This window comes from Ahaetulla prasina, chromosome 1 (genome assembly GCF_028640845.1).
Source record: "Ahaetulla prasina isolate Xishuangbanna chromosome 1, ASM2864084v1, whole genome shotgun sequence".
In the NCBI taxonomy this organism is placed as follows: domain Eukaryota; kingdom Metazoa; phylum Chordata; class Lepidosauria; order Squamata; family Colubridae; genus Ahaetulla; species Ahaetulla prasina.
In genome coordinates, this window is record NC_080539.1 from 231,369,323 (window position 1) to 231,392,476 (window position 23,154).

Genomic DNA, 23,154 nt, shown 5'->3' on the forward strand with positions numbered 1-23,154 from the left:
AGTAATGGGAGCCGCGCGTGGCTCCCATGTAACACCACTGCTCCGTAGTCTGCACTGGCTTCCTGTGGTTTTTCGGGTGCGCTTCAAGATTTTGGTTACCACCTTTAAAGCGCTCCATGGCTTAGGACCCGGGTACTTATGAGACCGCCTGCTGTTACCCTATGCCTCCCACCGACCCGTACGCTCTCACAGAGAGGGCCTTCTCAGGGTGCCGTCCGCCAAACAATGTCAGCTGGCGGCCCCCAGGAGTAGGGCCTTCTCTGTGGGAGCATCGACGCTCTGGAATGAACTCCCCCCGGCCTACGTCAAGTGCCTGATCTTCGGACCTTCCATCGTGAGCTAAAAACATATTTATTTATTCAAGCAGGACTGGCATAATAGTTGGATTTTAAATTGGGGTTTTATTAATATTTTAAATTTTTAAATTTAATTTTAACTATCAGCCGTTTTTGTAATTTTGCTACATTTTAATTTGTTTTAATTGTATATATCTTGTATTTTATTTCTGGCTGTACACCGCCCTGAGTCCTTCGGGAGAAGGGCGGTATAAAAATTTAATAAAATAAATAAAATAAATAAAATAAATTCAGTAGCAGAACTAATGCCAAACAGCACATGTCCCCAAAGTATTGCACAGGCCATCACTTTGTAACATGGGCTCAACTGGTAACTTCAGACCTTGTCTGAAATTATGAGAACCGATCTCCTGGCTGGCATTGAAGATCCTCAACTTTTTATACTTTCAAAAGTACTGTTTTATTATTTTCACTGTAAACCAGCCTGAGATTTTAGATATGTAAACCATAAATAATAAATGAATTAAAGAATTCTGCCAACTACAGTTCTGATCTAATGCCAGTTTTATTTGGTTCGTTTGAAGAATTTTTACCCTGTGACAGGATTTTTTTTTTTTCACCTTACAATGATTGTGTCAAAAAGTGAACATTTTCTGTATTTCAAAATTTACTTCTTACTCTCTACTACTCCACTCCATTTTTCACTAGTACTTAGATGATAAATACTTGGGAGCATCATTCTGTATTTAACTTGGTATATTGGTGGCATTTATTTGGTTAATACAGGTAGTCTTTGTCTTACAACCATTCATTTAGTGACTGTTTGAAATTACATAGCACTGAAAAAAGTGATGTACGGCTGTTTTTCACACTTGCGGCATGTTGCAACATTCCCATGGTCATGTAATCAAAATTTGGACCCTTGGTAACTGGCACGTATTTATGATGGTTGCAGTGTCCCAGGGTCAGGTGATCACATTCTTGTGACCTTCTGACAAACAAAGTCAAAATAGGAAGGTCAATGGGGAAGCCGGATTCATTTAACAACCATGTTACTAACAACTGCAGTGATTCACTTAAACAGTTTGTAAAATGAGGCAAAATTCACTTAACAATTATCTTGCTTAACAACGGAAATGTTGAGCTCAGTTGTGGTTGTAAGCTGAGGACTATCTGTACTCTTGTTCATAAAGGAAGCAATCATGGATCCTTCCATCCCAGTGCATTCTGGGTAAAAAAGCACAAGTTGCTATGATCAAAAGCTTTCTTCCCCCATCTTCCAGCTATTCATATTCAAGGTGCCATTCATTCTTTCCTTTTCTCATTTCTGCCTGCCTAATCTAGACGGTCATAGATGATGAGACTAGCTTCCACACACGGTAAATAGCACAGACATGTTGGACCTGAATATAAGCATAGTATAATGAACAATCAATTAGAGACAGTCTGAAGCCCCAATCCTGCCATGGTAGCACAATGGTTAGAGTGCAGTACTGCAGGCTACTTCTGCTGATCACCGGCTGCCAGCAGTTTGACAGAGCGAATCTCACCAGGCTCAAAGTTGACTGAGCCATCCAACCTTCTGAGGTGGGTAAAATGAGGACCCAGATTGTTGGGGGCAATATGCTGACTCTGTAAACCACTTAGAGAGGGCTGTAAAGCACTGTGAGTGGTATATAAGTGTAAGTGCTATTGCTACTGCTATTTGATCTCTCCAATCCTTTCCAAAAGGTGCCCTCTTCTTTATTACTCCTTCTTTCATCCAGAGAAGTTTTCCCATTCAGCCATGACCTCTGATAAAGCTTATAACCCATCATCTGCCTTCCAAGGAGTATTTTTTTCAGTGGGCTTCACAATAAGGAGTGATATTAAAAACAATGTACAGAAATACAATTGGAAGAAGGTTGCAAACACTATGTAATAGTATACTATCAAATTAATGATGGTACCTAAAAGTCTAATAATTTAGATAGAGTGCAATACTGCCTGCTATTTCAGCTGACTGCTAGCTGCAGTTCAGCAGTTCAAAACTCACCGCCTCAAGGTTGACTCAGCCTTCCATCCTTCTGAGGTGGGTAAAATGAGGACCCAGATTGTTGGGAGCAAAAGGCTGACTCTGTAAATCGCTTAGAGAGGGCTGTAAAAGCACTATGAAGCGGTATATAAGTCTAAGTGTTGTTGCTATATTGGATTTTCCAAATCAGATATAAAAGTCTACCTATGCAATTAATTATAGTATATCGGTGAGACATAATTTATAAAAACCTATATCGGATAGGTTTTCATTTGGGCCAATAAGGACTGAGCTAGGTGTTGGAGTTCCAGGACATCTGGCAACAGAACTCAGGACTGTTGGCTAAGAAATCAGGGCAAGCAACTGCAGGACTACTGTAAGAAAAGGTGCTTATCTGTTGCAAATTTACAAAGAATGAAAACAAAGAAATAATGTTATTACAAATCCAGTCCAACAAGTAGAAGCTTTCTGAGAAGAATGCCCCAGTTCTGGAATGAACAACATTTAGAATCAGACCTGGAAATAACAGAAGTGGCAAAAGTAAGCAAAAATAGTACCAATAGTAATAGGCACATTGGGTGCAATCCCAAAATACCCAGAACACCACTTGAATATCACTGGCATTGACAAAATCACCATCTGTCAATTGCAAAAGTCAGCTTCGCTTGGAACACCTTCCATTCTGCAACCATACCTTTGATAGGATCAAACCATCACATCTGCCTATCTCAGGTCATTCGGAAGGACTTGACAGATGGACAAGAAGGCCAAATCCATTCTAAACCTCTGGCTATATGGTCAACCATAAAAATATATTGAACTTATATGCTGCACTTTATAAACTTTATAAAGGAAAACAAAAAAAATATAGGCACTTGTGAGTGTGTATTCAATTTATATAGCCACAATTCACATTCGTGACGCAGGTTGCCTTACAAGTAAAACAAAGAATGTGTTGTTTTTTTAAAAAAATGAAACATCCATACAAATGCTACAAACATTAAAAACATTGAAAGAATTAAAAGCCACACAATGCAGTCTCCTGGAGAGCAGGCCATTCAAGAACCATATAGCTGTTTTATGCTCTCCAAACCCCTCTCTGAATCCCAGGCCAGATGGCAAAGTCACATCTTTGGGCTCTTCTGGAATGCCATCAAAGTTGGAGCCAGCCTGAAATGAATAAAACATAAAAGGTAATGAATTTTGGGGAGGACAAAGGCTACCTTGAATGTAAGAATATTATATTTCTAAATAAAATTCTTTAAAACTCTGCTTTTCCCACTGCAATTAGTTTCTAATGGTTTTTTAAAAATAAATAAATATATATTCTACATATCAGCTGTATCATTTATAAAATCTATTTATTTAAATTTTGTTGATGACATCATTCAGTCTAAAATGCTTAGAGACAAAAGTAGGCGATTTGTGTGTAATCAGATCTACAGACTAAAATGGCATAATGCAGAAAAAAAGAGAATAGAGGGAGGAAAAGAAAACTAGGTAACTCAAACATCTATTTCACCATTCCTCTAATGACCATCTTTTGTAGAAATAGGCTGGTCAAGGTATTCCCAAGGACACCATGGCTTTAAAACAGGTGGGGCTGTGGTTCTCTATCATGAGATAACCAAGGAGCCCAGGTGACACAGTGATGTTTTTTCCCCTCATAGTTTATTTTTCAGCTTCTCACAGGACTTAATAAATAGCCACCCAGTTTCTATGAGGAAATATGGAATTGTCATAATGGACTGGAGTACTTTTTCCTCTGTTTTCAAATCCTACCTGGTGATTAAAGCAGCATAATTGATGATCAGTGCAACTTGATTCTTTGCAACACTGTTGAGAAAGAAACATTGGAAAGACAAGTAAGGGAAATTAAGAATGTGAGAAATTCAGAAGTATGACTGATATGAGAGATACAGTAGTGGCCAAAATTGTGGAAACCTCTTGGGAAAAGTGTATTATTGAGGTTTGATGGTTAATAATGTCACTTTTTTTTGTGGGGGGGGGAGTTTCAAGATAATCATATTCCACTGCTGGAATAGCCTGGGAATAGCCCAGACCTTAACCCAATTGAAAATCTATGGAGCCGACAAAAGAAACTTGTTAGTCAGAAGCGACCCAGGAATAAAACCCAGTTAATAGAAGCAATCATTCAATCTTGGTTTCACATGATAACAGCTGCAGAACTAAAAGACTTGGTTCACTCCATGGAAAGACATTGTAAGGCCGTAATTCATGCTAAAGGTTACCCAACTATTAACTGACATGGTGATAATTTTTGCATATCTCATTTTTTCTATGTGTTTCACTTTTCTTCTTTATACTGTAACTGCTATTCTAATAACAAATCTTTCAAAAAGTTATTGCATTACATTCTTGATTAAATTATCTTTCCATTGATATAAAATTTTATGGTACTACTCCAAAAAAGTGGTGTTATTTAGCTAGTTTTAGAAAATACACTTTTCCCAAAAGGTTTCCACAATTCTGGCCACTACTGTGCACATTAAGTGTGCACATATAGTCCTCAAACAAGAATAGGGGGTAAAGACACCGATATGAAAAAAGAGCCCAGAAAGAAATGGAGCAAGATCTTTATTTTAGTAGTAAAAAAGGAAGTAGACGTCCTTGGTACCCCAATATTTTCAAATACGTTTCTTTAAGTCAAAGATTAGGAATCTGGGGTCCCTCAAAGTTTCGATGTTGCTGAAGAGCAACTGCCTACAGCCCCAACCAGCATCCATAATTGAAGGGATGCTAGGCACTAAAGTTTGGTAACATTTCCACTCATTGAATTGAACTGAACATTTCAGGTTCATCAACAAAAATGAACAAGTTTAGCAACAGTACAGGTCTACAGAGAAATTATTGAGTTTCTCATTTGCACTTCTATAAAGAACTGTGGTGATGTAGTGGTTAGAATGCAGTATTGAAGGCTAATTCTGCCGACTGTCAGCAGTTTGATCCTGATGGGCTCAAACCTTCCATCCTTCTGAGGTTGGTAAAATGAGGACCCAGATTGTTGGGGGCAATAGGCTGACAATAGGCTGTAAAGCACTATGAAGCGGTATATAAGTCTAAATGCTATTGCTATGACTGGTATGGTACAACAATCAAACAGGACAGGTACAGACTTCAACGAATAGTTAGGACTGCAGAAAAAACAATTGAGCCACCCTGCCTTCCATTGAGGACCTGTACACTGCATGAGTCAGAAAGAGAGCTGAGAAAATATCTGCAGACCCCCTCATATCCTGGACCTAAACTATTTCAGCTCCTCCCCTCAGGATGCCTCTATAGGGCTGTAGGAATTTAGCACCCACCCCCCTCCTAGAAGAATGAAATATTTTAGAAAATATTTAAAAGGCAGAATATATTTCCCTGGATGAGAAATGGAGAAACATGTTTTAAAGTCAAAGCAACTTCCTGCCACCCCCCACATTTGTCAATGGGCCATTAAAGCCTCAGCTAAGCTCACTCATTCCCCCCACCTTTGTCAATGGGTCAGAGGTAGAAACTCAATCCCCCCACCTTTGTTAATGGACCATCATTTGCAACACAATAGAACAGAAACTCACCACATGGCAAGGCTCAGGCAAGCTTGAGAGACAACCTACAAGGCTAGCTAAGACTCCCACCCCCTGGGAGTCTTGACAGCCAATCAGGGTACTCTTCCTGTGCCCCAGAAAGTTCAAAGCTCAGAAAAAGCATAAAACCAGGGAGCACACAGGATCTCAGCCCTTTTCTGTTCAGGATCTCAAGCCATGTGATCCTGACCACCATTAAACCATCTTTCCAAGCAGCCTCCATGTTTCCAGTGTCTTTGTCCCCACTTGGAACTGAACCCAGATGGATATTTCTTCCAACAGGGCATTGCATGACAAAACAACTAGACACAGAGACAGTTTTTCCTCCCATGGCATCATTCTGCTGAACATCTAATTCCCACAGTACTATCTTTGTATCTAAGGATATTTACCCATATAGTAGAGCTCTATTACTATTATCCTTTTCATCTTTCCTATTTCCTTCTCCTATTGGTGTCTTATGATTATATCGCTATGTTTTTTGTATGTGCACTGAGAGCTTATGTATATGGGGACAAATTCCTTGTGTCGCAAATCCCATTTGACTATAAAGAAGATTCTATCTGAAAGGGCACCAATTCTCCACCCTGGCTTTAAGTCAGGAAAATGTCATTGAAACTAGAACAATGGCTCCATTGATGTGTGTGCATACAAATGGTTGGGTATGGCATAGTTTGCATTTCCATTTGTTAATCTTAGCATAAGAATATTGAAATGCTACAATTCAAAGACTGAAAGAAGAATAGGTTTTATGACAGGAGATTGGCTAACACTCCTGTCATATGTGGAAACTTGAGGAAAGGAATAAATGACTGAGTTACGTGGGCTGAGAACAAACAACAGGCCTCACTCCTGATTAAAAAAAGTGCTTGGATTCTTTAGCTTAACCATCCCCTCCACTCCTTAATATACTCTCACTCTTTGCTGCAGTCAAAATACCTTTTGTTGATCTCACTGCTTAATTAGAAATGAGTTTAGTGATCGGTTATTCCACCATCCTACATATTATTAACATCTCATGTGAAGTCATTTAAAGTCACATGAAGTCATGTAAAGAAAGATACTCAACGGTACATAAAGACACCCTTCAGTATGGAAAACTTGTTTTTTCTTTCACAAGAGGTTATAATTAATGAGAGTTACAATGAATGGGAAATGAAAAACAGACTGGGTCAGTTCCTGTATTCTGGCGTTCACAAGCAAAATGGATTAGTGAGAATATTGGTGAAGCATGATGTTGAAGGGATTGCTGGTATTCTGCCCATAGCTTCTGGTCTCCATTGCAGAAGTTGGTTTTGTGCATAGCTGCACAACAGTGGTTGGTTTCTACCAGTTCGCTCTGTTTTGAGTGAACCTGTAGTGGCGGCGGTGGGAGGCTCCGCCCACCCACCCGGATGTCATCATGGATGCTCTGCACATGTGCAGAAGGTTCTGTGCACACACGCGCACTCACAGTTCCGAACTGGTAGTGAAGGTAAGTGGAACCCACTACTGCTGCACAAGTGTCTTCTTTTACTTTGCCAAAATTGGAAGAGCTGCCTGCCAATACTGAACCATGGAAATCTATCTAGTCCATCAAAGTATGACGAAAAATTGCTTGGCAGACAAGATGGACATAGTACTGTAAAACTAAACTGGATCCACTGCAATAGACGTTAAAGCTAAATTTGATTTATCTCAGAAAGCTTCTTGGCACTTTGTTCAGTTTAAGCAATAGTTATCTGGAATTTTTGGTCCTGGCTGGCTCTGAAATTAGATATCTCTTAATGGCCCTAGCAATATTAATTGATGCTTGCAAGCCAATAGCTTATAGTTAGAAGAAATGGAAGGCAGCAGATGAAATTGATATCAATTATTAACACAATTGTTGAAATAACAGCCTTGAACATTCTGTTCTTCCAACTCAGTGGAAGACTGTTTTAATACTGATGAAACTGAGACTCTTGGTTCTGCGTTATATATTTTAAAGTACTGCAAAACATTTCGAGTACGCTGAATGCTTGAAGGAATAAGGGACGGTTATTAAAGATGCAAGTCATTAATTCATATGATTTGGGTTTGTGATACTTTGGTCTGAAATTCATATCTATGGGTATGATGTTAGCATGACATCTGCTTGACAAAGATGTTATATTTTCCTTTGTTATAATCTTCATGCTTGGAATTTATTGCTACATCTAGAATTATTATAAACCACCGAAAGTGTGTTGATTGCAGTGCACATGTCTGTGGAGATTCTCAGTCACGCAGATCACGTCTCAAAGGTGCATTTTTAAGAGGCAACTGGAGTTTCTTTGTTTTTCTTTGAAGATGTTTCGCTTCTCATCCAAGAAGCTTCTTCAGCTCTGACTGGATGGTGGAGAATGGAAGGATTTATATTCCTTGCGGACAGCTGGTCATTTGATTTTTTTAGAGAGTCATTAAGGCCATTTGGAGGTTTGTCTGTGTCCTCAGGGTCACCTGTGTAATGCAAATGGGTATGGAGCAGTGGTGGGTTGCCCCCGCTTTGGACCAGTTTTATAGAACCGGTAGTAAAACCGGCGGGACGCTCCACCCACTGACCCGAACATCACCAAAAGTGATCTGCACATGCGTGTGTGGGGGCGCAAGGCGAACCGGTAGTAAAGGTAAGTAGAACCCACCTCTGGTATGGAGCCTTCTTGGAACTGCTGAAAGGACAGTGTTGTGGAGCTGTGTTTTTTGCAGGATGCTTTCTGCCCTATGTCCCTGCACTGTTGAACACAAGCACAGGCTGTTGGGGATGAGTCTGTGTTGTCTGTATCTCAAACTGAAGCGCAAATGGTTCCTATAGTTTGCAATTTTTCTGGAAATTTATTCATACTCCCATACTATTTGAAGGGTGCTCATTCCAAAGTGCATAGCTAAAAGTCTATGGAGATTCTCAGTCATCCAGGTCACGGTTGTCCCAAAGGTGCTTTTTCAAGAGGCAGCTGGATTTTCTTGTTTTTCTTTGAAGCCATTATGCTTCTCATCCAAGAAGCTTCTTCAGCTCCCCATCATCCAGTCAGAGCTGAAGAAGCTTCTTGGGTGAGAAATGAAACATCTCCAAAGAAAAACAAGGAAATCCAGTTGCCTCTTGAGAAAGCACCCTGCAGTGGACATTTGATGGGCAAACAAATAAAACACTTTGTTTACATAGGAATTGTCAAAACAATTATTATATGACCTTGGTAACAGGACTGTAGACATGTAGTTCTGAGTTGTTAAATATGTGCTGTTTCAACATTTAAATTCATCCTGGTTTTCACAAAGACGAGGACGTTTGAGGTATTTTATAACATTTCTTTGATTTTGACTTATTTATGACATCAATCTCCAAGAATCCAATTTTTTTCTCCTATTTTAATTTTAATTTTATATTATACCTGTCATGCTTACAATGAATTGTTAGGACCTAATATATGGTTTATTAATAGCTGTATAACACCAAATTTGATATTTATTTTTTCCTGCAACTATTCTGTTATTATTGCAGTACTATTTTTTTTATGAAACAAAAAACAAAACATAGAAAAACAAAAACAAACCCACCATCCATTGTTACAGGGATCCCCCCCCCATCTCAAATCAAACTATTTAACACTATTTAACACTAAAATCAAACTATTTAATGCTACCAATAATACAGCTACTCTTCAAAAAGACCTTGACTTTGTGTCAGAATAGTCTAAAACCTGGCAACTCCAAATCTCAATCAGCAAATGCTCTGTCTTACACATTGGGGAAAAAAAATCCAAACACTAAATACAAACTCGATGGACATTACCTTACAGATGACCCCCACCCAGTCAAAGACCTTGGAGTCTTCATATCCAATGACCTAAGTGCCAAAGCCCACTGCAACTACATCGCAAAAAAGGCATTAAGAGTTGTTAACCTAATCTTACGTAGCTTCTTCTCCAGAAACATTACACTACTAACCAGAGTTTATAAAACATTTGCTAGACCAATACTTGATTACAGCTCACCTGTCTGGAACCCATACCACATGACCTAAGTGCCAAAGCCCACTGCAACTACATCACAAAAATGGCATTAAGAGTTGTTAACCTAATCTTACGTAGCTTCTTCTCCAGAAACATTACACTACTAACCAGAGCTTATAAAACATTTGCTAGACCAATACTTGAATACAGCTCGCCTGTCTGGAACCCATACCACATTTCAGACATCAATACAATTGAATGTGTCCAGAAATATTTTACAAGAAGAGTTCTCCACTCCTCTGACTATAACAAAATACCTTATTACCACCAGACTTGAAATCTTGGGTTTAGAAAACTTAGAACTCCACTGCCTTCGACAGGACCTATGTTTAACTCATAGAATCATCTATTGCAAAGTCCTTCCTGTTGAGGATTACTTCAGCTTCAATCACAAGAATACAAGAGCAAACAATAGATTTAAACTTAATGTTAACCGCTTCAAACTTGATTGCAGAAAATATGACTTCAGTAACAGTTATTAGAATAGAATTTTTTATAGAATAGAATAGAATTTTATTGGCCAAGTGTGATTGGACACACAAGGAATTTGTCTTGGTGCATATGCTCTCAGTGTACATAAAAGAAAAGATACGTTCATCAAGGTACAACATTTACAACACAATTGATGATCAATATATCAATATAAATCATAAGGATTGCCAGCAACAAGTTATAGTCATACAGTCATAAGTGGAAAGAGATTGGTGATGGGAACTATGAAACGATTAATAGTAGTGCAGATTCAGTAAATAGTCTGACAGTGTTGAGGGAATTATTTGTTTAGCAGAGTGATGGCCTTCGGGAAAAAGCTGTTCTTGTGTCTAGTTGTTCTGGTGTGCAGTGCTCTATAGCCGCTTTTGAGGGTAGGAGTTGAAACAGTTTATGTCCAGGATGCGAGGGATCTGCAAATATTTTCACGGCCCTCTTCTTGATTCGTGCAGTATACAGGTCCTCAATGGAAGGCAAGTTGGTAGCAATTATTTTTCTGCAGTTCTAATTATCCTCTGAAGTCTGTGTTTTTCTTGTTGGGTTGCAGAACCGAACCACACAGTTATAGAGGTGCAAATGACAGACTCAATAATTCCTCTGTAGAATTGGATCACCAGCTCCTTGGGCAGTTTGAGCTACTGAGTTGGCGCAGAAAGAACATTCTTTGTTGTCCTTTTTAATGATGTTTTGATGTTGGCTGTCCATTTGAGATCTTGCGATATGATAGAACCCAGAAATTTGAAGGTTTCTACTGTTGATACTGTGTTGTCAAGTATTGTGAGAGGTGGAAGTATGGAAGGGTTTTTCCTAAAGTCTACCACCATTTCTACGGTTTTGAGTGTGTTCAGTTCCAGATTGTTTTGGTTGCACCACAAGGCTAGTCGTTCGACCTCTCGTCTATATGCGGATTCGTCATTGTCTCGAATGAGACCAATCACTGTTGTGTCATCTGCGAACTTCAGTAGCTTAACAAATGGATCATTGGAGATGCAGTCATTGGTATACAGAGAGAAGAGAAGTGGGAAGAGCACACAGCCTTGGGGGCCCCCTGTGCTAATTGTACAGGTATTTGATGTGATCTTGCTTAGCTTCACCTGCTGCTTCCTGTTTGTTAGGAAGCTTGTGATCCACTTACAAGTCTGTTCCGGTACCTGTAGCTGGTTTAGCTTAGTTAGAAGAATGTCTGGAATGATGGTATTGAATGCTGAACTAAAGTCTACAAAAAGGACCCTTGCATAGGTCTTTGGAGACTCAAGATGTTGTAGGATGTAGTGCAGAGCCATATTAACAGCATCATCTGTTGATCTATTTGCTCGGTATGCAAATTGCAAGGGGTCTAAGAGCGGATTCGTGATGGTTTTCAGGTAGGAAAGCACTAGCCTTTCAAAGGTTTTCATGACTACAGATGTTAGAGCAACTGGTCTGTAGTCATTCAGTTCCTTGATGGTGGGCTTCTTCGGCACTGGGATGATGGTAGAGCGTTTGAAGCAAGAAGGAACATAGCACATCTCTAGTGATTTATTGAAAATATGGGTGAAGATGGGGGCCAATTGGTCAGCACAGACTTTTAAGCAAGAAGGAGTTATCTTGTCTGGGCCTGGAGCTTTTCCTGGCTTTTGTCTGTGAAATAGGTCCTGCACTTCCTTTTCTGTGATCACTAGGGGTTGTGAACCCAATGAAATGGGGTCAGTTGTAGGAGGCTTGGCTGTTGTTGGTGTGTCTGAGATGGCGGTTGTGGAGATAGGTGGCTGTAGTTTCCTTTCAAACCTGCAGTAAAACTCATTCAGGTCATCTGCCAGTTGTTGATTACCTTCAGCCTGGGAAGGAGGTTTGCCATAGCCGGTGATATTTTTAAGAGTTTTCCACATGTTTGCTGGTTCATTTGCTGAAAATTGATTCTTTAGCTTTTCAGAGTAGCTTCTTTTGCTGCTCTTATCTCCTTGTTAGTGCATTTCTGGCCTGATTGTACAGCATTTTATCACCTTTTCTGTAGGCTTCCTCTTGGAATGTCGTAGCTGCTTAAGTTTAGGTGTAAACCAAGGTTTGTTATTACTGTGTATTCGCAAGTTCCTTGTAGGTACACATAGGTCTTCACAGAAGCTGACATATGATGTTACAGTATCTGTGAGTTCATCCAGGTCTGCAGAGGTATCTTTAAAATATTCCAATCAGTGCAGTCAAAACATGCCTGTAGCTTTAATTCTGATTCCTCCGTCCAGGTTTTCACTGATTTAATTATTGGTTTTATGGCTTTAAGTCTTTGCCTGTAAGCAGGTACAAGGTGAATCATGCAATGATCAGAGTGTCCTACAGCTGCACGTGGTAAAGACCGATAGGCATCTTTTAGTGTTGTGTAGCAGTGGTCTAGAGTATTCTTGCCTCTGGTGGGACAATTGACATGCTGAAAGTATTTTGGTAGTTCTTTCCTTAAGTTTGCCTTGTTTAGATCTCCCAAAACAATGGCCAGTGAATCAGGGTGTTTGGCTTCAGCCTCCATGATTTGGTCAGCTAGAGTTGTAATGCCTCGTTTACACAGGCTTGTGGTGGGACATAAACAGCAATTAGAAGAAATGAGGAAAATTGACGAGGCGAATAGTAAGGTTTGCAATTGATAATTAGAGTCTCTAAATTGTTGTCACAGAATTTGTAAATTATGTTAAAATCTTGACACCAGGTTGAATTAATATATAGGCATAAGCCTCCTCCTTTCTTTTTACCAGATGTTTCTGGAATCCTGTCTGATCGTTCAATTTGAAATCCTGGAATGTTCAGGCTGCTATTTTCAATTGATTCATTTAACCAGGTTTCAGAGAAGCATAGGACTGCTGAATTGCGAAAATCAGAATAGTATTTGTTTAAGAGGAGTATTTCATCCATCTTATTTGCAAGTGAGCGTATATTTGTTAGGAAAATTGAAGGCAGAGGAGTTTTAGTGCGAGTTCTTAGCTTGATTAAGATCCCAGATCGTTTACCTCGTTTCCTTCGTTTCCGTCGTTTGGTTTTTTTAGTAATCCATGGCTCCGTGGGAATTGCCTCCTCCTGTGTTAGAATCTCCTCCGTGTTTGTAAAGACAGGCGGGGGTGAGATTAAAGAAAGCTGCTCCTTAAAGAAATGTTCCTTAATTTTTAGCAGATGGTCTCGTGAGTAGGAAATCCGTAGTGAGTCACAGAGAACAATTAGAAATAAAGAAACAATTAGAGAGCATTTCACCGAGGCAGCCTTCGTCGGCGCCATCTTTATAATATTAATGCTTGGAACGCACTACCAGACTCTGTGGTATCTACTCAAAATCCCCAAATATTTAACCAAAAACTGTCTACTGTTTTTTTTTGTTTTTTGTTTTTGTTTACATTTATACCCCGCCCTTCTCCGAAGACTCAGGGCGGCTTACAGTGTATAAGGCAATAGTCTCATTCTATTTGTATATTTTTACAAAGTCAACTTATTGCCCCCCCAACAATCTGGGTCCTCATTTTACCTACCTTATAAAGGATGGAAGGCTGAGTCAACCTTGGGCCTGGTGGGACTAGAACCTGCAGTAATTGCAGGCTACTGTGTTCTTAATAACAGGCTTTTACCAGCGTGAGCTAAACCGGCCCTGTTGACCTCACCCCATTCCTAAGAGATCTTTAAGGGGCGTGCATAAAAGCACAAACATGCCTATCATTCCTGTACTACTGTTTCCTTTTATTATATCCAATTTATATAGTTATTTCATACTTATACTCATATATATGCTTATATACTATATAGTTACTTCATGCTTATGCTTATATATACTGTTGTGACAAATAAATAAATAAATAAAATAAAATAAATGAATCTTTTTAGCCTGTGGGCACACTGGGTGTTTTGAAGGCATGAACCGGGCATGCTCACAAAATAGTTGCCATGGGGACCAATGACAACGTTCTCCTTGATCAGAAGGAAACATTGCATTGTGATACAACAAACTCACATTTCAATGTCTACCACTATCTGAAATCCAAGTGAGATCCACAGATCTTGTTGGGGTGCAGGTTACACCCGAATTTGATGTTTTCTTTGCCATTCCATTTTTGTGTGTGTAACATAACATAAAATTAGATGGGACAGTCATGAATATTTGAGTAGGAACTTTGTTGCCCCCAGGGGCCAAAGTAGGAATTCAGACTCCATTCCTTCCCTCACATTTTCTAAAGCAATTAAATTGTGGCATGTTCCTGCCTAGGAATGGCTGGCAGAAGTAAAGATAATCTCAGTCAGAACATATTAACCCCAAGTATCCTTCTGCTCTCTTTCTTGTACCTTTCAGATTGTTGCTTTATTACTTCATTGATCTTTCACACTGCAAACATATTACAGTGTAGCTGAAATAAACAAATTATGCAGAACTACTACAAAATGTTCTCTAAAGTGATTCCTGCCACCTTCTGTCATGTATCAACTTCTTTAAAATATGCACTGCATTGATCAAAGAAACCAACCTGGCAGCATTGTGTCAAGGCTGCTGTAGATGCCTATTGTTTCCATTTAATGTTTGCCTCCTGGGGACCAAGTGTTTTTTTCCCCCCTGTTGGGCAGGAAGTAATTTCTGTAGTTTGCTTAAGCAACGTCCATTCTGCAAGAGTCATTTTGCACCACAAAGCCAAAGAAGCCTTTGCAACACATTGATTCATCACATCCAACCCTGACTTCATTATATTGGACTTAGAAGAGGGTATTACATTTTGCAGTGGGTCTAAATTAACTGTGTGTCAGCTCTATATGAAAATAGGAGCTTCTTTAATTGCTTGTTGAACAATTGTGAAAATGGCTGCAAGCTCTACCCTTCTAGTGATGCTTAGCAGGACAGGACACACATCCTATTTCTGATGTAGTTGAGTCTAAATAGTTTGATTTATGAAAGGCCTGGAATAGTTTCTAGCTCATACTAATGAAATCTGAGGTCCTTGGAATTATATGTTTTTTAAAGAAGGGAAGGGGAAGCAGAAGGGTAAGGGTAAGGGTGGAATGGGATGGGTTGGGATGGGATGGGATGGGATGGGATGGGATGAGATGAGATGAGATGAGATGGAATGGAATGGAATGGAATGGGACAGGACGAGGGGGGGACGGGATAGGATTGAAATATGGTACACAGAATACTGCTGGTGTTTTCAGTTATATTTATATATACAAACATACGCCAGTGATGTGTGCTTGACCATCATTAAAAACAAGGACCGACAACATGGATACAATATGTTATACTTAGTCAATCTCTCTCCAGTATGTCCAGAAGACTCAGCCAATGCCTACTTTTTGAAGAGATACCTATAGTAGAAATTCAAAAATGACAACACTTGAAAATGTAATAAGGCACCAAAAAAAAGGGGTAACCCAATCTTTATTCTTTAATTAAAAGGTAAAGGTAAAGGTTCCTCTTGCACATACATGCTAGTTGTTGCCGACTCTAGGGGGCGGTGCTCATCTCCGTTTCAAAGCCAAAGAGCCAGCGTTGTCCGAAGACATCTCCGTGGTCATGTGGCCAGCATGACTCAACGCCAAAGGCGCACGGAACGCTGTTACCTTCCCACCAAAGGTGGGCCCTATTTTTTCTACTTGCATTTTTACGTGCTTTCGAAACTGCTAGATTGGCAGAAGCTAGGACAAGTAATGGGAGCTCACCCCGTTACACGGCAGCACTAGGGATTCAAACCACCGAACTGCCAACCTTTCGATCGACAAGCTCAGCTGTCTTAACCCCTACCTCTAAATATGAACCTGGCAATGTCACTGTATCATGGTATGCCCTGGTAGTCTTTGCAGAAACAAACAAAGAAACAAACAAATAACTCCATCTTTACAATACGTGGTGATGCCCAAGAAGGATTTGTTTCATTGCCTGTTGGAAAATTGAACTGCTGAATCCTATGCCTGTCTCTTCAGAAGAAAGCCCATGATGATGGTTGGGAAATGCCCAGATAGGTTTTTTGGCAGTTTAATAGCACATGTTTATTCAGAGATCTACTCTTTTTCCAGGTCAATCTCTGTAGAATTCTAATCTAGCTCCTGGAGCGATTTTTCTTTTGCCCAATTGTTTTCTAAACCTCTTTGCCATTCATCTTACCTTTCTCTGGATTTAATTAAAGGGCAAAAGTATGTCTAGAAAAATGGTTGTCCAAAATGTCTCCCTCTTGGCTATTACCGTTCTTGAAATACTGGAGATATTTCAGGGGTCTCCTTTTTCCATTTCTGTTGGATGTAGTACTTTTTTCAACTGCCATTAAATTCTCATTGAAGATTCACAAAAGGAGTTAAGTGTTTAAGAGACAAGTAAGTTCTGTTTCATTGAAATTGACCTTTAAACTCATGTTTTCATTTCCTTAATTCTGAATTTGAACTCCTTAGCTTCTAAATAGGTTAATATTATTTTCTTGACTTTTCCATTATTAATGTAATTTATTTTAATCCTAGCTTTAGGAATGAAGATAACTTAATGTTTTCATAACTCTCATAATACAGATCATTCAAGAACTTAAATGCTAACTGAACACTTCACAATAGGTAAGAATCTGATTTCTACCATTGCTTTAAATTTAGTTTTTATTACAATGAAAGAGGAATGAAAAGATTCCAATTTATAAATGCAGAGAACACTATAGTTTATATAAACCTTGTGCCCAAGGTTTTTTTGAAGATGTTCTCACAAAGAGACTTTCTCTATTATTCTCTTGCTAAGTTGAATTCTGCTACTTATGGATAAAATAATTATATGGCGATGGAGGACAGAAAATTGATAGAAGAGCTACAGTTTCTATCACCCACAAGGTTCCTTCTTCCCTCTGATTCCCTCCCTTCCTCCCTTTTTCCCCCAAAAGAAGGAAAATAGGTCACTCTGTGCCTGGGGAACTTTATGCCTTCATGGGGATCTATCAAGAAGAGTCCCCAACAACTGGCATCTCCAGTTGTGAACTCACAAATAAGGCAGGGTCAATAATGTTACTCCTTATTTGGGAAACTACCTGGGTATTCCAGAGCCATTGGTTAGACCAGAAAGTGGAAATGAAGCTTGGAAGAAGCCACTTCTGTAATCCTACAAAGAAATTGCAAGGATGCAGTTGTCAGGAACTGAATTCAACCTGAGGGTTTCCATTCTACTTTTGTCAGGAAAAATTAAACTAATTTAAACTTAGCTCTTGGCCTATTTCAAAACTGCATATGCTGGCAAGACCTACTGCAGCTGTTGTGATGCCAGGACAAGGAACATGGAGATGCAGAGATAATTTTTTGTCCCAACACACTTTGAACTCTGGCCCTACCTATGGCTTCCCTTTATTGGGCAGCCTCCAGCTTTCACAAAATAATAATAACAACAACAACAACAACAACAACAACACATTGGTGGTAAGATTATTTTATTAAACTGAACATTTACCCACTCACACTTCCAATAACAAAAGCTATGTGTCAACCCACCACAACCTAGTATCTAAAATATGAATATATCAAGCATTTTTTCTCCAGTCCCGCAGAATTTATGAATAAAGACTTTTAATGTACACGAGTATAGTATAATAAAAAATAATGACAAACATACAGACATCGTTATAATGGTATTATGAAACACCATTTATTATGATACTATTATAATGGTATCATGAAAATGGTACTATTGAAAATGGAAATGGAAAATTTTCATGGAACGAACAGGTGATCACTGTTTCAAAATTATTAATCTATTGTTAGGCTCCAATATGGGCAAGAATTCATATTCATTTATTAAATAGGCATTGGTGGGGTTTTTTTTGGTTCATATTTAAATAATGATTAATGCTAATAGTTGTGGATTTTAAGAATTTGGGGTTCCATTACTTTTAAGAAACAGAGCAATAGCTATCAGAAAATTCTACTCTTCCTTTAATCTTTTCTGCTTAGAGATGTGACGTACTAGCATCAGGTAACCATTCTTCAGCTGAATGACGAATGCATGCTCAGTCTGGAATTATCTTTATTGCTGCCTTTGAAGTTGGTCCAGATTGAATTAAAAAACTTTTGGGTTGGTATTTGCATAACAAGGTTATGAATGATAGAGCAGCTAAAAGCCAGACATGTTGGCTCCAAAGTTCTGCAATTGCAGAAGGAAGTCTTTGCAATGGTTCTTAAAATAATCATAACCATAATCTGAGTTCCTATGCCTGTAATTCTGAAAGAGAGATATCAACATCAGCACCAAAGTCCTTCTTAACAGTACATGGAACCTTCAGTATGTGGTGAAATAAATAGTTGCTTTCAAAAATGGCTGTGTTTTTTGGTACTGAAATTGTAATACAGAGAGAATGAATGCATTAGTTGTTAGCAAATGCTGAGATTTGTTTGTTTGGACATTTAGGAATCCCATGTTTTAATTCTCTTCTCATTTTCAAAGATGGTGAGAACTCTTCAAGAATCAGTTCTTAGGCTGTCTGAAATTATTTTCACTGGAGAGAATGATCAAATAAAGTTCAGTCTGTAATTTGGAAATTTCCAAGAAAACAACTGATTTTGCACAAAGAAGTAGTCCTTTGTGTAACAGACATATGGAATGCATTACCATAACATCACTCAAAAGCAAGAGACACAACAAAGAACAAAACTATTCATCACTATTTGCTTGTTACCCAAATGAACTTTCTAGATCAGGGGTGTCAAACTGGTGGGCTGAGGCCTGGATATGTCCTGTGCAGACCACACCCACCCCAGCTCTGCAAAGGGGAAAAACATTGCGATACATCACGTGATGGCAATGTGACGCAGCAAGTTTGACACCTGTGCTCTAGAATCTGGAGATGTCCTTTAATATCCCTCAGGACTTGTGGCCCTTTTTAGTACAAACTTCTCAAAAGCAATTTGACGCTGGAAAATATGTGGAGCTCGGATGGGATGCAATAGGGTTCTGCTGCTATCCGTAATTCCAAAATATTTATTTTAAATATTTTAAATCCATACATGGTCACAATGTGTGATATAACAGCCATTTTTTTCTGTATTTGTAGTATTGTGGATGCCAACAATATATCCCATATTTCTGCATGAAGGGTAAAAACTGTAGACATTCTAACTGGGGAACTTCTGATACCAGAGGAAGCAATGACTTGACACACAATCTATGGGGACTTCCAAACTGCCTCAATAATGAGAAAAAGGCCAGGAGGAGGAGGAGGAGGAGGAGGAGGAGGAGGAGGAGGAGAAGGTTTAAAGGTAACTAAAAGATGTCATGAAAATACCCTTTGGCTGGTAATAGAGAGGAAGGAAGCAAATATCTGCTTTCTTGATGTATTTTTCTCCATACACTTTACCACAGCAACCAGGGTAATTATTTGGGCTAGAGCTTTGTAGCAGCAGCTGTAGCAGCAGGAATTCGTTTTCAAAAGGCAGCATCATGAAAAATTAAACCAGCAGAACCACATACTTTGAATCCAGCAACTGAAGAACAAGAAGCCTATTGCTGGAAAATTAAAACTCAGCTGGTGATGTTTTGAGTGGCAAATGAGGAAGAATGAGAGCAGCAAGCAACAACCACTGAACTCACCAGTTTCCTACAAATTACAAGTCCTCAATTTATGACCACAATGGAGCTCAACATTTCTGTTGCTCAGCGGGATGGTTGTTAAATGAGTTTTGCCCCGTTTTACAGTTTCTTGCCACAGTTGCTAAGTGAATCACTACAGTTAGTAACATGGTTGTACAGTAAATCTGGCTTCCCCATTGACTTTACTTGCCAGAAGGTGGCAAAAGGTGATCAAATGACCCCGGGACACTGCAACGGTCATAAATATTAACCGGTTGTCAAGTGTCTGAATTTAGATCACATGACCATGGAGAGGCTGCAATGGTCATAAGGGTGAAAAATGGTCATAAGTCCCTTTTTTCAGTGCTGTTGTAACTTCAAACGGTCACTAATGAATAATTGTAAGTTGAGGACTACCTGTACAGTAAAGCAACATGAAGTGCAATATTATTTTTATGCATTTAGACACACAAGCTTGGGTTGATACATCATGGCTAAGCCACAGTTGCCTTAAGTCACAAGCTGCAAATGATTGTTACAAACCACTGTGGCTACTTTTATACTTTGAGCCAAATTCAAAGGAACCTCATGAGTGCTGAGTCATGAACAGAGGCATCTAGCAGGACCTGGGTTGCCCCAAGGCACATAAAAGTTGAACTTTTATGCTTTTTAGTTTGCTTTTTGGAGTTTTCTTTCTGCTCAGCTTTCAGATATTTTTGCTGTAAGTTTCATATAGGGAGAATGGGTTAAGGCAGGAGTCTCCAACCTTGGTCCCTTTAAGACTTGTGGACTTCAACTCCTAGAGTTCCTCAGCCAGTTTTGCTGGCTGAGGGACTCTGGGAGTTGAAGTCCACAAGTCTTAAAGGGACCAAGGTTGGAGACTGCCGGGTTAAGTGATTTGGTCTATCTTTTAAAATTATTTTTATTTAATTTTTATGAAAGATTTTATTTTTACAGAATAAAAACAATACAAAGTTTCTAAAAGAAAAGAAAGCGATGTAAGTAAGTAATAAATAAAAGGAAAGAGAAAAGAAAGAAAAAGAGGCTATAAAGCAGAGATTCCCTATCTCTTTACGGCAATTATAAATGCATTTAGATTTTATCCTCTCTCTCTAAGGTTGTCTTGTGGTTCTCTTCATGATCTATCCTTTCTAATAATCTAATTGTTTTATTATTTTATGATTAATATTGATATGTTTATTAAGATTACTATATGATTATGGTTATTGTTGTACCTTTACTCAAAATTAATTATGTCCAGACAACACACGGTTCAGATAGACATGGATTTTTTTATGTTTTTAAAGAAAAAAATGTATCAATAAAACATATATCCCCCCTCCCAAAAAAGATAAGGGGCTATTCAAACTCATAGCTCTGCTCCTTTGGTATCTGTGCTGAAATCATGTTCAGATATCAAGGGGAGGAGATATAGTTAGGATAGCCACCTTCACTTTTTGACACCCATACGCTTTTTAAAAACTATGTAAAAGAGATAGAGAGGCTTCTATTTTTCAGAAACACCTCCCCCCCTCAAACTGCCCTATTCCAAAGAGCTGTGGTGGCACAGTGGTTAGAATGCAGTATTGCAGGTTGACTCTGCCCACAGCCAGGAGTTGAATCCTGACCAGCAAAAGGTTGACTCAGGCTTCCTATTGTGGTTCACCAGCAGCCTGTGGAGCTGGCAACTGAATCGGATGAGGCTGGGGAAGGCCCAGATGAGGGCTCTGAGTTGGAGGCTGAGTGGGGCCAGGGCCATCAGGGAGTGAGGTGCGGACTCCGGAGCCTCCAGAAACTGATAGTAGTGAGGCAGGAGGACCCTGTTCCTAATGCACACATGAGAAGAGCTACCAGAAGGCAGGAGCAGCTCAAGCAAAGAGGACGACTTGGGTGTAGAGCCAAGAGATGATTGGCCCCTCCCATAAGGCTTAAAACAGACCAGCAATGGCGTTTGGACTTTGCTGGAAAACAACGTTGGTACTTTTTCTTCTTGCATTTATTTTTGTATTGGTGTCTTCTGAACATTTGCCAAGAAAGGCCTTTGGCAGTTTGGCTAATTGGACCAAGGTTTGTGATAGAACTGAGGAATTTGTGTTGGGAGGAATTTGCTTTAATTTAATTGAACTATGCTGAGAATGAAGTAATTCTCAGCTGTTCCAATAAAGTTCGTTTGTTTTTTCCCTGACTGTGTTTCCTACTACCTACTCGGGCCTGGACCTACTTCCACCTTTCCAAGGTCAGTAAAATGAGGACCAAGATTGTTGGGGGCAATGTGCTGACTTTGTAAACCACTGAGAGAGGGCTGTAAAGCACAGTGAAGTGGTTTATAAGAGATCCATCCCACCACTAAAATAATCTAACGGCAAAGAAAATAATGATGAAACAGTTAAAGCAAACCTCTTTAACACATTCTTCGGCTTAGTCTTTGTTAACAGTAATGGCTCATACCCGAAATTTCCCAACCGCACCAAAAACGACCTAACACATATAGATTTTACTGAAGAAAATGTTGAAAAAGCTCTTCGCAAACTGAAACCATCCCTATCTATAGGACCTGATGGACTATGTGCATACTTCTTAAAAAAGCTTTCCACTAATATAGCAGAGCCCCTAAGCATAATCTTTGGAAAAGCCTTTACGACCAGTTCCCTTCCCAAACTTTGGTCACTAGCCACAGTCATCCCTGTCTTCAAAAAAGGAGACCCCAGCTTAGTTGAAAATTACAGACCTATCTTTCTATGCTGTGTCACCTGTAAAGTTATGGAATCTACCATCAACCAATCCATTACCCTCCACCTAGAAACAAACAATCTACTCTCTAATAAAATATTTGGTTTCAGAAAAAAATTATCATGTAACTTCTTCACTGCAAAAACATATGGATTACAAATCTTGATCAAGGCAAAACAATAGATGCAATTTACATAGACTTCTGTAAAGCTTTTGACTCAGTGGTACACAACAAACTTCTCCTAAAACTAAAATCCTACGGCATCTCCGGACCCCTCCACAATTGGATAACAGCGTTCCTGTCAAACAGACAACAACCTTCTTCTGCGCATGCGCAAGATGGCGACGCTCTGAGGATCGGCGTCGGCGGTGTTCCTGGCCTTGACGAGATGGCAGTGCCCCTGGCCGTCTGCTTAGCCGCCCATGCCCCTGATCGGAAGAACTGAAGTCTCCGGCAGCCGTGGGAGAGGTTTTCGGACCTTTTAAGCCCCACGGTTGCCAGGAACGGACTCGGGAA

The 23,154-nt window shown here is 39.4% G+C and overlaps 1 long non-coding RNA gene across 1 annotated transcript; it reads right to left on the bottom strand.

Annotated features, from left to right (window-relative positions):
* Positions 1-3,219: 3,219 nt before the first annotated feature.
* Positions 3,220-14,438, bottom strand: LOC131203287 (uncharacterized). The gene is made up of 3 exons (XR_009156335.1): positions 14,355-14,438; positions 4,093-4,146; positions 3,220-3,480 (listed from the first exon to the last, which is right to left on the bottom strand). It is a non-coding gene; the product is annotated as an uncharacterized LOC131203287 (long non-coding RNA).
* Positions 14,439-23,154: the final 8,716 nt, after the last annotated feature.